Source organism: Bos grunniens, chromosome 29 (assembly GCF_055505025.1).
Source record: "Bos grunniens cultivar Pamir isolate PY7600 chromosome 29, Bosgru_T2T1.0, whole genome shotgun sequence".
Classification (NCBI taxonomy): domain Eukaryota; kingdom Metazoa; phylum Chordata; class Mammalia; order Artiodactyla; family Bovidae; genus Bos; species Bos grunniens.
This window is the reverse complement of record NC_141193.1, coordinates 18,362,011-18,374,756: the sequence shown is the minus strand read 5'-3', so window position 1 is coordinate 18,374,756 and position 12,746 is coordinate 18,362,011. Positions and strand designations below refer to the sequence as shown.

General features: G+C 49.2%; 1 long non-coding RNA gene across 3 annotated transcripts in view; it reads right to left on the bottom strand.

Moving 5' to 3' along the window:
- Positions 1-6,882: 6,882 nt before the first annotated feature.
- Positions 6,883-12,746, bottom strand: part of LOC147342209 (uncharacterized) — a 28,992-nt gene continuing 23,128 nt past the window's right edge. For 2 of the 3 annotated variants that reach the window (XR_015157694.1, XR_015157693.1), the window contains one exon: positions 6,883-9,298. This is a non-coding gene — a long non-coding RNA (uncharacterized LOC147342209). Of the gene's footprint in view, positions 9,299-10,964; positions 11,115-12,746 lie in introns of those variants that run through there. The other variant, XR_015157699.1, reaches the window with a different exon arrangement.

Genomic DNA, 12,746 nt, shown 5'->3' with positions numbered 1-12,746 from the left:
TGTTGGCTAACGACATTGAACATCTTTTCATGTATTTATGGGCTATTCTTTATCCTTGCTTCAAGGGTTTTAAAATTAATGAAGAGCTGCAGGCAACTCAGGTGGTTGACTGGTCATGACTGGCTTGAGCTATGGGCATTCAAACACAGTGAGCAGGGCCCACCACCCCTCTGGTCAGTTATGAAAGGTGTGGTATGATATGGTATGGTATGGTGTGTAGTGTGGCATGATGTGGTGTGGTATGGTGTGGTGTGTGTGATATGATATGATGTGGTGTGGTATGATATGGATAGTGTGTGGTATGGTGTGGTGTGCTATGGTGTGGTATGATATGGATAGTGTGGTGTGGTGTGGTATGCTATGGTGTGGTATGATGGGGTGTAGTGTGGTATGGTGTGGTATGCTATGGTGTGGTGTGATATGGATAGTGTGTGGTGTGGTGTGGTGTGGTATGATATGGATAGTGTGGTGTGGTGTGGTGTGGTATGATATGGTGTGGTATGGTGTGGTATGATGGGGTGTAGTGTGGTGTGGTGTGGCGTGATATGGCATGGTATGGTGTGGTATGATGGGATGTAGTGTGGTGTGGTGTGGTATGCTATGGTGTGGTGTGATATAGATAGTGTGTGGTGTGGTGTGGTGTGGTATGCTATGGATAGTGTGGTGTGGTGTGATATGATATGGTGTGGTATGATATGGATAGTGTGGTGTAGTGTGGTATGATATGGTGTGGTATGGTGTGGTATGATGGGTTGTCTGTGGTGTGGTATGATATGGTGTGGTATGGTGTGGTATGTTGTGGTGTAGTGTGGTATGATATGGATAGTGTGGTGCGGTATGGGTATGATATGGTGTGGTGTGGTGTGGTATGATATGGTGTGGTATGGTGTGGTATGATGGGATGTAGTGTGGTGTGGTGTGGTATGATATGGTGTGGTATGTTGTGGTATGATGTGGTGTATTATGGTGTGGTATGTGTGATTTGATATTATGTGGTGTGATATGGTATGGTATGATATGGTGTGGTATGATATGGATAGTGTGGTGTGGTATGGTATGCTATGGTATAGTATGATAGGATAGTGTGGTGTGGTGTGGTATGATGGGGTGTAGTGTGGTGTGGTATGATATGGTGTGGTATGGCATGGTGTGGTATGATGGGGTGTAGTGTGGTGTGGTATGATATGGTGTGGTATGGTGTGGTGTGGTATGATGGGGTGTAGTGTGGTGTGGTATGATATGGTGTGGTATGGTGTGGTGTGGTATGATGGGGTATAGTGTGGTGTGGTATGATATGCTATGGTATGGTGTGGTGTGGTATGATGGGGTGTAGTGTGGTGTGGTATGGTGTGGTGTGGTATGATGGGGTGTAGTGTGGTGTGGTGTGGTATGGTGTGGTGTGGTATGATGGGGTGTAGTGTGGTGTGGTGTGGTATGATATGGTGTGGTATGGTGTGGTGTGGTATGATGGGGTGTAGTGTGGTGTGGTGTGGTATGATATGGTGTGGTATGGTGTGGTGTGGTATGATGGGGTGTAGTGTGGTGTGGTATGATATGGTGTGGTATGATGGGGTGTAGTGTGGTGTGGTGTGGTATGGTGTGGTGTGGTATGATGGGGTGTAGTGTGGTGTGGTATGATATGGTGTGGTATGATGGGGTGTAGTGTGGTGTGGTGTGGTATGATATGGTGTGGTATGGTGTGGTGTGGTATGATGGAGTGTAGTGTGGCGTGGTGTGGTGTGGTATGATGTGGTATGATGTGGTGTAGTGTGGTGTGGTATGATGTGGTGTGGTATGATATGGTGTGGTATGGTGTGGTATGATATGGATAGTGTGGTGTGGTGTGGTATGATATGGTGTGGTGTGGTATGGTATGATGGGGTGTGGTATGATATGGATAGTGTGGTGTGGTGTGGTGTGCTATGGTGTGGTATGATATGGATAGTGTGGTATAGTGTGGTATGATATGGTGTGGTATGGTGTGGTATGATGGGGTGTAGTGTGGTGTGGTGTGGTACGGTGTGGTGTAGTGTGGTATGGTATGTCCAGCACAGTTCCCTGCAGCCCAGGGCAGCTGGTCATCCCAGCACAGTAGGCAGAAATGTTCTAATTTAGGAAGTAGTTCATTCTGAGACCAGCTAATCACTGAACTGCTTCCAAAGGAATCTGCCTATTTCCTCCAATCTAAGACAGATAACACACAGAACCACACAGATCCTGGAAACCTGACAAAGACAAACAAGTGACAAAATGCGGCATCCCGGGAGATCCTGAGAGCAGCAGCAGCCCATCTGATACAGGCTTTGTCAGAAAAAGCGCGGGGGGGTGGGGTGGTCCCAGAGAAATGATACTGCCTCCTGAGCATTAGGGGACCACAGCAGGGAGGCATCTGAATATGTGGGTGCTTGCTGGGCCCCCTGGGGCCTAATGACGAGGTCTGCTAATGAAGAGGTCCAGCTCCTTTCTCAGGGCCCCACGATGTGGCAACTCTGAGAAAGTTCCAGTCTTGAAGCCCCTCAATTATCATTGATCAGCACTGCATCCCAGTCAAAACCAGCTGTGGGAGGAGGTTCAGAATGAAAATCTAGCTGTGACCATCTCTGCCTTGGAACACTGTGAGGCTCAGAGGGAAGCTAGACTTGGGTTGCCACAATCAATCACAAGCCCTGTGTGCTTGGTTGGCATGCTTCTCGATATGTACCATTATTAGGAAGTGGGGGTGGCTGAGTGGCTCAATGGTAAAGAATCCGCCTGCCAGTGCAGGAGACACTGGTTCCATCCCTGGGTCCAGAAGATCTCCTGGAGAAAGAAATGGCAACCCACTCCAGTGTTCTTGCCTGGAGAATCCCATGGACAGAGGAGCCTGGAGGGCTACAGTTCATGGGGTTGCAAAGAGTCAGACATGACTTAGTGACTAACCAAAAACAAGGTCATTTCCTGCTCTCAAGTAGGTCTCCAATAAGTGCTAAATGAAATAATGGCACAGTCATCTGATGCCACAGAGAAGTCTGAGGCAGAAATCATGACCAGCAGGGATACCATAAGAGCCCAAAACCGATTTTTCCCCAAATCTAGAAATCATCACCAAAGCATACCTGAGCTCACAGGCAATGGGGAATTAATTAGCAGGGTGCCCTTGGCAAGCTTTTGGGGCTAATGGAAATGGATGATGGGAAGTGACATAAGTCAATAGGAATCAGAGACAGAGTAGAAGAGGTAAGACAGTTTCATACTTCCCAAGGTCTCAACAAACCTTTCTGATGCCATGGATGACGAACATGAGCCGTTCACATTCAGAACCAGCCACCTCCAACTGAGGTGTGCTCAGTTCTGACACAGGCCTCGCAAACTCCCATTTCTTTTCCCCTGAAGTTCTCTGTTACTTTCTCAACCATTAGAGCACAGCTGCGCACTCCTATCAACCCCAGTTACTCTGGCCTCTTGACCCTCTAAGTCCTAACTTGAGCTTCCTATATCACTGAGCCACATCCCCTTTCACACACTGGTGAGCAAGATGCCATTGTGTGTAGTGATAGACATAAGGGACCCAGGAGTGGCCACTGTATGTACACGGCATCAAAAATGTACAACCAAGTCAAGTGTCAGCATATTCTATTGACTAAGCAAACAGTATTCTTGCCTGGAGAATCCCAGGGATGGAGGAGCCTGTTGGGTGCCGCCCATGGGGTCGCACAGAGTTGGACACGACTGACGCGACTTAGCAGCAGCAGCAAGCAAACAGGAGGACCTGATAGTAACTGACAAAAGATCAGCAGGCTTCCAGAACTGAAGAGGCCCCATAATGTGTGTGTGTGTGTGTGTGTGTGTAGGAATGAGGGGGAAGATTCTTCCACAGCTGACTCAGCTTCCCAAATTTCACCTGCTCGTACATGGAGCACACAGGTTGGCCTCTGGGCACCATCTGTTCCAGGGCACTGGCGTGTAGAATGCCGTCCATCACCCAGTTGTCCTTGGTCTTCCGGTGGGCGGTCATCAGTGCATGTGCAGTGGCACCCCCTGTTGCTTTCACTTGGCTCAGTCCCTTCCTCTTTCCCTCCCTCCACACACCCCAAACTTAGCCTGAGACAGGGTTATAGCCCCAGCTCCCAGGAGCTCGCATCTCATGAGGAAACAAAAGCGGGGAGCAGGACTCTTTTGCTTAGAGTCTCAGATCAGGACAGAACTGGAAGGAAATCTCAGTGGTGCCCTGCCCTCACTTTATTCTGGGGAAACTGAGGCCCAGGAGGGTGGTGCCACTGACCCAAATTCACACAGTGGACCTAAGACAAGAATTCAGGTCTTTGCTACTCCCTTAAGCCTTGGCTGCTTCTTCCAAGCTGTGGTTGCTTCAATAACAAGAAATTCGCATGAGCCCCCTCCTTGCCAGCCTCCAAGTCTTCTCGTTGATTCAGTACCTCTGTCCATGACTCCAGGGGCCAAAGACTTGAAAACCCCCTGTCATCATCCCCTCTTGCCCCACCCTCCCCAGGCTGCATCTTCTCCCTTGCTCCCTGGGATCCCCTGCTTCCTATTATCATGATTGCTTGCCTTTTTGACCAAAACTGCCACAAGGCCTTAGATAAACCATCTGTAGAGTAAAATCCCAGCTAGAGTAAGAAATTATTGAACTAACCAAATGTTGCCATATAGACTTGAAACCCCCTTTCCCCCAGAGCAGCCTACCCAGCCCCTGCCCCTCATCCCTCTTCACATCTTTGTTTCCAGGGCCCCTGGCTGTTCTCTTGTTTCAACGAAATGACTGAAATGCCCTACAAGGGACAGCTCAAGATTTGAAATGACTACTATATTGATTCAGGCAAGTTCTTACCTTAGGAATTTTGAACGGATCTGGGCAAAAATGTGTGAACGTTCCAACACACCGACTTTAATCTCATTAGTGCAAATTCAACTGACAGGCACCGAAACAACCCTGGCCGTGGGTGGGGGAGCGGGGGCCTGAAACATGCAGACACTTACAAGGGGCAATTTCCTTTGCACCTGGAGATGAGAAATCACAGTTGTCAGCTGTTGCTTTGAAAGGCAGAAAGATGGGCGATCGGGTCTGAGCTGCACGCAGAGCTTGGACACCTTTTATTCCCTCCCAGGAAGGGGGCAAGAGCACAGAGCAGAGGAGGACCAAGAGGCAGCTCGAATAGCTCACACCTCTCATGAGGGAGAGCAGGGATTAAAGCCATCAAAACAGATCAAACTGTCTCTGCCCCTGGCTCCCCTACAGCCTCCACCATGAGCATCATTCCATCTGCCAACCTCATCAGTGGAAATTGCTGAGAAGTTCTAAACCTTTCTCTGTCCTCCTAAGAGATTAATCGACATTGTACCTGCTCCTTATTTCCATATATCTCAATGACTCTTTAGCAGTAGCTTCAAGAATTTAGACCTGGAAACTTCCCTTCTGGCATAGAATTGCCAGATCTTTATTTTGTTGAGCCAAGATAAACAAAACATCTTGCTAAAACAAAATGAAATGAAAAACAAATATCTCTCATCAGTATGATTTCTTTCTTTTTTCTTTTTTTAAGGGCACTTTTGAATAGAGAGGCAGCTGTAGAGAATGGACTTGCAGAAACAGCAGGGGAAGAGGGTGGGACAACCTGGGAAGTGGCATGGACATGTATACACAGCGACATATAAAACAGCTAGTGGGAAGCTGCCTTAGCACAGGGAGCTCAGCTCAGCCTCTGTGATGACCTAGAGGAAGGCGGGAGGGAGGCTCAAGAGGGACGGGATGTGGGTATACTTGCAGCTGATTCACACTGTTACACAGCAGAAACCAGCACCACATTGTAAAGCAATGATCCTCTAATTAAAAATTAAAAAGGGGGCACTTTTATGCCAAATAAATAAATAAAGCTCTTTATGTAGCTGTTAATTTTCTCATTTGGACATGGTCTTCATTCGGATTGAGGGGATAAAGACCCCACTGGGGGTCTCTGGATATGTCTTTGGATAACTGAAAACTGTATTTCCAACTTCAGTCCCTCCTGCTGTCCCTGACCTGCTTCCCTCCCCTAAAATATACCCTTTAATCGGTCTCAAGAAACCAGACGCATGTGTCTTCCCGCTCTCTGTGCCCTTGGAAATGCCCTCCCTGTCCTTGCTGGTGGCTCCTGCTCATCCTTGAGCTCCCCTCCTTCTGCAGGCAGAGGGCCACCTTTCCCGCACCTCTGCAATGCAATTAATCATACTGCAGCCTGTTTACACCAAGACATCTGCCTCTTCTTCTGCAGTTCCCTGAGGGCAGAGGTAATCCCTCTGCCATCCTCAGAGTCAAAAGCATCCTGAACAAAGTCCCCCCACCTCCCACCAGCAGGGATGCTCAGCCATTGGTTGAGCAGGGAATGGCCAGCATAAGGGCCACTAGTTCACCAAACAGGCACCCAGAACAGCGCAGGTATTACTGAGGCTACACCAAAGTAGCAAACGAGGGCCGTGCCCTTAGGGAGTTTACTTTTAGGGAATTGAGCAAATCAAACAGACTTAAATGAGACAATATAAACCATTCAAAATCCGTGTGACTCAGACTGTGGGCAGAAGAGCTGAGGGAGTTTTAAGTGAAGGAGAAGTCATCGCAGGGTGGGGTTTGCCAGAGACAGTTTCATGGAAGAGTTGAGTTTTAATCTGGGCCTTGAAAGAAGTGCAGAAGTCAAGTTGGCAGACGACAGCAAGGAGCATCAAGGAAGGTAAAGAGTATGACTGGAGGCTGGAAGGAATCAGGCAGTGGCTGAAATCAGCTGGGTGCCAGGCTGTGGGCACATGATTAAGAATGAAGGGACCCCACAGGGGAGTCCAGGTCTGGTGGGAAACCTTGGACCAGCCAATAGGGGAACCTGAACGCCAAGCAGAGTAATTGGGTTTTACAGCTGGAAATAAAATTTCATTTTTATTGGATAGATTAGGCATCCTCTTGTCCAACCCACCCATTTCACAGACGAGAAAACCAAGGCACAGAGATTTTGTGCATGTCTTCCCCAAGATGCAGGAACAGTGGCATCAGTAGTAAAAGTCAACGCAGTGGCTGATGTTTAGAGAACTCGGACCTGCGGGACCTTGCTCTAAACAGCTTAGCTGCACACCTCACTTAATCCATAGCATACCTCCAAGGTAGGTAGTCTACTGATGCCCATTTTGAGGCCAGGAAGCCAGAAAGTTGAGCAGCTTGCTCAAGTTCACAAGGGAAAAGGGACAACTGATGCAGTCAGCACTTTGGAACTGATCTCACCGGGTACTAGTGCTAATGGAGAGAACACAGGATTTCCAATCAAAGGACACGCATTGAATTCTGGCTCCACCTCAGTCATCATGTGACCTCCGGTGAGTTGCCTAACCTTGCTGATCCTCTGTATCCTCACCAGTACAAAGAGGATAATAATTCCTATCTTACAGGACTTCTGTGGGGATTAAATAAGATTATATGTGTCAAATTCCTGGCACCTAGTACATGCTCAGTCAACACTGGTCCCCTCCCCATCTCCTTCCTTCCAGAAGCCTTGATCCCACCTTCTACGGTCCTGTGGCTGCAACTCCTCCCCTCAGCCACGTCTCCTCCCTTGGACACTGTTCCTCCAGGCTCTGCTGTTCAGCCCTGGAAGTAACTGTAGGGTAGGCGGAGTGGAGGGGGAGCGCGAGGGGAATTGGGCTTTCTGGATGGCAGGACAAAGCTGCTCACCTGCTTCGGCTTCCCAGGTGGTTCAGTGGTCAAGAATCTGCCTGCCAATGCAGGAGACCTGGGTTCAATCCCTCGGGGTCAGGAAGATCTCCTCGAGAAGGAAATGGCAACCCACTCCAGCATTCTGGCATGGAAAATTCCATGGACAGAGGAGACGGTGGGCTATAGTCCATGGGGTCTCAAATTGCTGGACACAAGTGACTGATTGAACATGCACGCTTAGGGGGAAGTGCAGAAAGATCCACAAGTGGACCAGCAGAAAGACACAAGGGGAACCTCCCTAATGCTCCATGGACTCACCCCTCCCCAGCCCAAGCCCTTGACTTCCTGGGTTTCTGGGTTTCTTGAGGTCCTTATCCTTTGCACACACTTCCACCCCCCACCCCACCCTCCTGCCCCACCATCCTGTCCCACACACTGCCTTCACTCAAACTGTCTTATATGTCAAGTTGTGCTGCTTAATTATTCAATAGGAAGCCTCCAAAAATATGTCTAGGGAGACTGGTTGGGAGGGGTCAAGAAATTATATCAAGAACTTTGCTCAAACAAGGCTGCTTGAGATGGAGAGAGAAGATACATGTATTCTTCCCTGGCTAGGAGATGGGATAGGATGAACAATTCCTCCCTGTACATTTTAAGTGTTTAACAGCTTCTTGGGCTCTCAGTTGCAAAGTACTATCCTCCACCCACTCAAGTGCCAGATAGTTTGAAATTCATTCGCTGGGTTACCAAGTCCCTCTGAAGGACAGGTTACTTAGGTAAACCAAATGGTAATAAATCTGCGTGTTATAGACCCTGTTTCCATCAGGTTTAACTGATGATGAAGGAGGACTCAGAGAAGACATCACAGGGATGGGACTGAGCTTTCTGAAAGCGCCCACTGTGTACAAGACACCGGGCTAGACTTTGTGCTTGCTTTTTCTTACTCTTTCCCACAACCTAGGAAGCTGATGACACTGAAGCACCCAGCCAGTCAGTCCTGGGCTGTGGTCAGCCTCATTTCCCAGCTGTGGACCCAAGACACACTAACCTCTCCCAGCCTTGATGTCCATATTGAAAAGCAGGGACGACAGCACCCATCTTCTGCAGGAGCTCCGGGGATAAAGACTGGAGGGCAGGTACCATCCTGACCTAGGGCTGATGCTTGGGACTGGCTGGGGCTCAGCAGAGAGGCCAGGGAAGTCTGGGGAGGGCTCACCTGGGCCCAGCTCTGAAGCTATCGATTGTGTCTTGATGCATCGAGTTGAGTTTCATGCTGCCGAAAACAAGTGTGAGCTGTTCAGCTGAGCCTGGAGTGCTTGGGAGAGTGTGAGAGAGCCATGCGGCAGAGGTTAGAGTGGCCTACGGCTGCCAGGTCCAGGTCACGGGCCTCTCTGCAAGTGACATGCTGGACCCGGTGATCGCTACAGTTCCTTCCCGCCCAGCAGAGAACCCTGTGTTCCAAAACGAATTCATTTACAGAATCTTAAGAGTCCCGTTCCGGCTTTTCACATATGACAGGCAGCTTAGGAGGTACAAGGAAGATTTCTCTCAAGCAATTTCAAAACAAAACAAAGCAAGCTGCAGGCGCTGCCTCGGCCTGGGGTGTTTTCCACTTCTTACCCTGTTCACCTGCATGGGGAACAAAAACAAGAAAAGTTTTTTTTTTTTTTTCTTCTCTTAAATAACACACACATTGTCTTTCTACCTGGCTTTCCCTTGGGCTGGGTGCCAGCAAGGTGGATAAGATCTTTAAGGAACTTTTATAATGTCACATACTTATGCAAATTGGCAAAGTGTTTATAGCAACAGGCACCACAACAGCGCCCTGAGGTTTCAATTAGTGAGAAAAGCAGGGCAATCTAAGCGGCTCCAGAGCATGGAGGGTGAGGTTGGATCTAGAACATTTGGGACTCTAGCTTGGCAGCTGCCCGGCCACACCACTCCATCTCCTGAGCCTGTCTATCTGTGTATGGAGATGATGTTGTCATTCCACGTGGAGTGCCCGACAGACCCCGGGCATGCTGGACACACACACGGAGTTGACTGTCCACCAATGCGACTCCGACTTCCATCACATTGACTCAGAGGCCTGTAAGCACTCCAGTCCAAAGGCCCACTGGCCACACACCCACACGCACAGTGCCAGGCAGGACACTGTCCTTCCAGCTAGGGACAGGCAGGACACTGCACTTTCCTGCTGGACAGACCTGGAGGGAGGCCTGGGCCATGCCCCACTCTATCACTTAACTTGTTCTGTGACTCTGAGCAAGATACCAGCCTTGAGTCTTACTTTCCTCATTTATTAAAAAGACAGTAGACCCGTGGTTTGGACATGCCTATGTGGCGTGCACCGGTCTTGCTGGGCTGCCTGGGAGTTAAATGTTGATGAGGTGGTGCTAGTGGTAAAGAACCTGCCTGCCGATATAGGAGACATAAGAGATGTGGGTTCAGTCTCTGGATCGGGAAGATCCTCTGGAGGAGGGCATGGCCACCCACTCCAGTATTCTTGCCTGACGAATCCCATGGACACAGGAGCCTGGTGGGCTACAGTCCATAGGGTTTCAAAGAATTAGGCACGACTGAAGCAACTTAGTACTCAAGCACTAAAGAACCACCACTGTGCTTGACAAGTCATAAGCTTCAGTGTATCCTGTCACCATACCAGCATCATCTAGGATGAGTCCCAAGTTGTATTTGGGGAGAGGGATTAATAGGCAATATGTAGAAAATGGGTCTGGGATCAGATTCAGGAGTGAGGTGCCAAGCAACGGAGGAGCAGACATGGATGAGGTCTCCGGAACTTTCAGAGGGGGTTACAGGGCTCTGTTTCCAAATTGATTTGTCTTCAGAAGGCCCTCTCGTTGTGTGCCATGTGGGGACCAGCAATCCATGAATCACCCCTGGGAAATCCTAACCATGGCCTGAATGGGAGAAGAGGAATCCCAAAAAGGAGCACCTGCAGACTTCCCTGCCGGTCCAGTGGCTAAGACTTCACACGCTCCCAGTGCAGGGGACCTGGGTTCTATCCCTGGTCAGGGAACTAGATCTTGCATGCTGCAATTAAAGATCCCACATGCCGCAACTAGGACCTTGCACAGACAAAAAAATACTTATTTATTTCAATATTTAAAAAGGAGAGAGAGGTGAAGACATCTGAAGAAGAAGCAAAGATAAAGGATTCGGAGAGAAAAGACAAGGACACCCATGTACGCTGGAGCCATCTGGACCCCCCATGAGACATGGACACCCAGGGAGCTGCTGTTCACAGTAGCTCATTTTGAATCGCCATACAAACCTTTTGGGAAGCTGGACTGGACTGTCCCCACTTCACAGATGCCCACAGTCAGGCACTGACAGGTTCAGCTGCAAGCCCAGGACCATGGGACTAGCAGGCGGTGTACCTGGGATGCGAGCCCAGTGTCTCAAAGTCAAGTTCTAGAGTGTCCTGTGTGAGTGAGAGGAAGACCCATGTGGATTCTAGCAGGCCGATCATTCAAACTCCACTTAGCCTGGGGCAGTTCGATCGTTAAGATCACTTTGGGCTTCTTTTTGGCTTGAGATGTCACCTGATTGTTTTCACTTTGTAGCCTCTTTCCAATGTTTACATTTGGAATGTTGTAAAACTTTGCTCTGTTGAGAGGCATAATTGGAACCTTACCAAAAACACTGCAAATGAGTCTTAGATTTAGTTGAATCAAGTCCCCCCTTCCTGTCTCTCTCTCTCTCTAACCCCAACACTACAAGGGCCTTGGGTACCGTCTTCTGGACTCAGGTTACCCTCCCAGGGCCCTATGACCTCACTGCAGAAATTGCTGAAGTCAGCCTGTTCCCTTCACAGTCCTTAGAGAGAAGGGAAAAATCCCAGGGGCCTGTAAATACTGCAAGAAACAGCACCCCACCCAGCACTCTGTTTAGCTTGGATGAAAAACGTACGCGGTGACAACGCAAAGCGCCCCGGGCAGCGACAGGACCCAGCGATGTTCCTGTATCTCATCGCTGGTTGATTAATTACCAGGCTACATACATGGGCTGTGGAGTCAGGAGTGGTGCCGTGTGTGCTGTGGGATCGTTCTTCTCTCTGCTGCTGTGTGTGCAGAGCCAGGAATCCCTGCCTGCCAAGCGTGAGAGGTGCCAGCGATAAACACTCCAGCCAGGTGGTGGGGACCAATGAGGGACAGAGTGGAGGCCGCCTGTCACACCCGACCTTCTCAAAGCCGGCTCTCAGCACCTGGGGTGGTATGTGGAGGAAGGCTTTTCTCTTTTCTCTGTTTTGATGGCTGGCTTTTGGGTTTTGTTTTTGTTTTCCCTGGGAAACCAAAAGGCATGGCCTTCAGCCCCAGACTGCAAGAGTGGGGTCTCTTTCCCTCTTAACTCAGTCCCTCAAAGACCACTGATGAATGCTTTGTTGTGTACACAGCATTGGGGTGAGACCATGGAAGAAATGAGGTCTGAGGGCTTCTCACCAGGAGCTCACAGGCCAGCTGAGTGATGAGATCCTCCAACCAAGCAGAGGGGGGAAAGATAAGACAGGGTAACATCCCAGGGAGCTATAGTGGACGTTGGTCATTTGTGTCAGCTCTGTGGGGGCATCACCCTTCCATGCGGCAGATGGTCCCAGAGGGGCTGGCCACCACCATCTCCTATGTCCTCACCCCTAGCAGAGGAGTAAATGAGGAAGCTACGCTTTTCTGCAGAGGATCTGCAGAGTAGGGACACAGAGCAAATAAACTGAGGTTCATAAGGGTTTAACTTCCTTCAGGTTACTTCGTGGGAGGACTGAGCCTTGAATCTAGGTTTGTCTGACTCTAAGCTTGTGCTCTTCCTCATGGTATCACTTTAACCTCCAGAAAACGAAAGAAACAAGGACTAAAGAAGCAGAATCCATCTTCTCTATCCACTCATCTGCTGATGGACACTTAAGTTTCTCCCATATCTTAGCAATTGTAAATAATACTACTATGAACATCAGGGTGCATGTTATCTTTTTGAAATAGGGTTTTTGTTTCTCAGATATGTACCCAGGTGTGAAACTGCTGGGTCATATGGTAGTTCCGGACTTCTCAGGTGGCACTAGTGA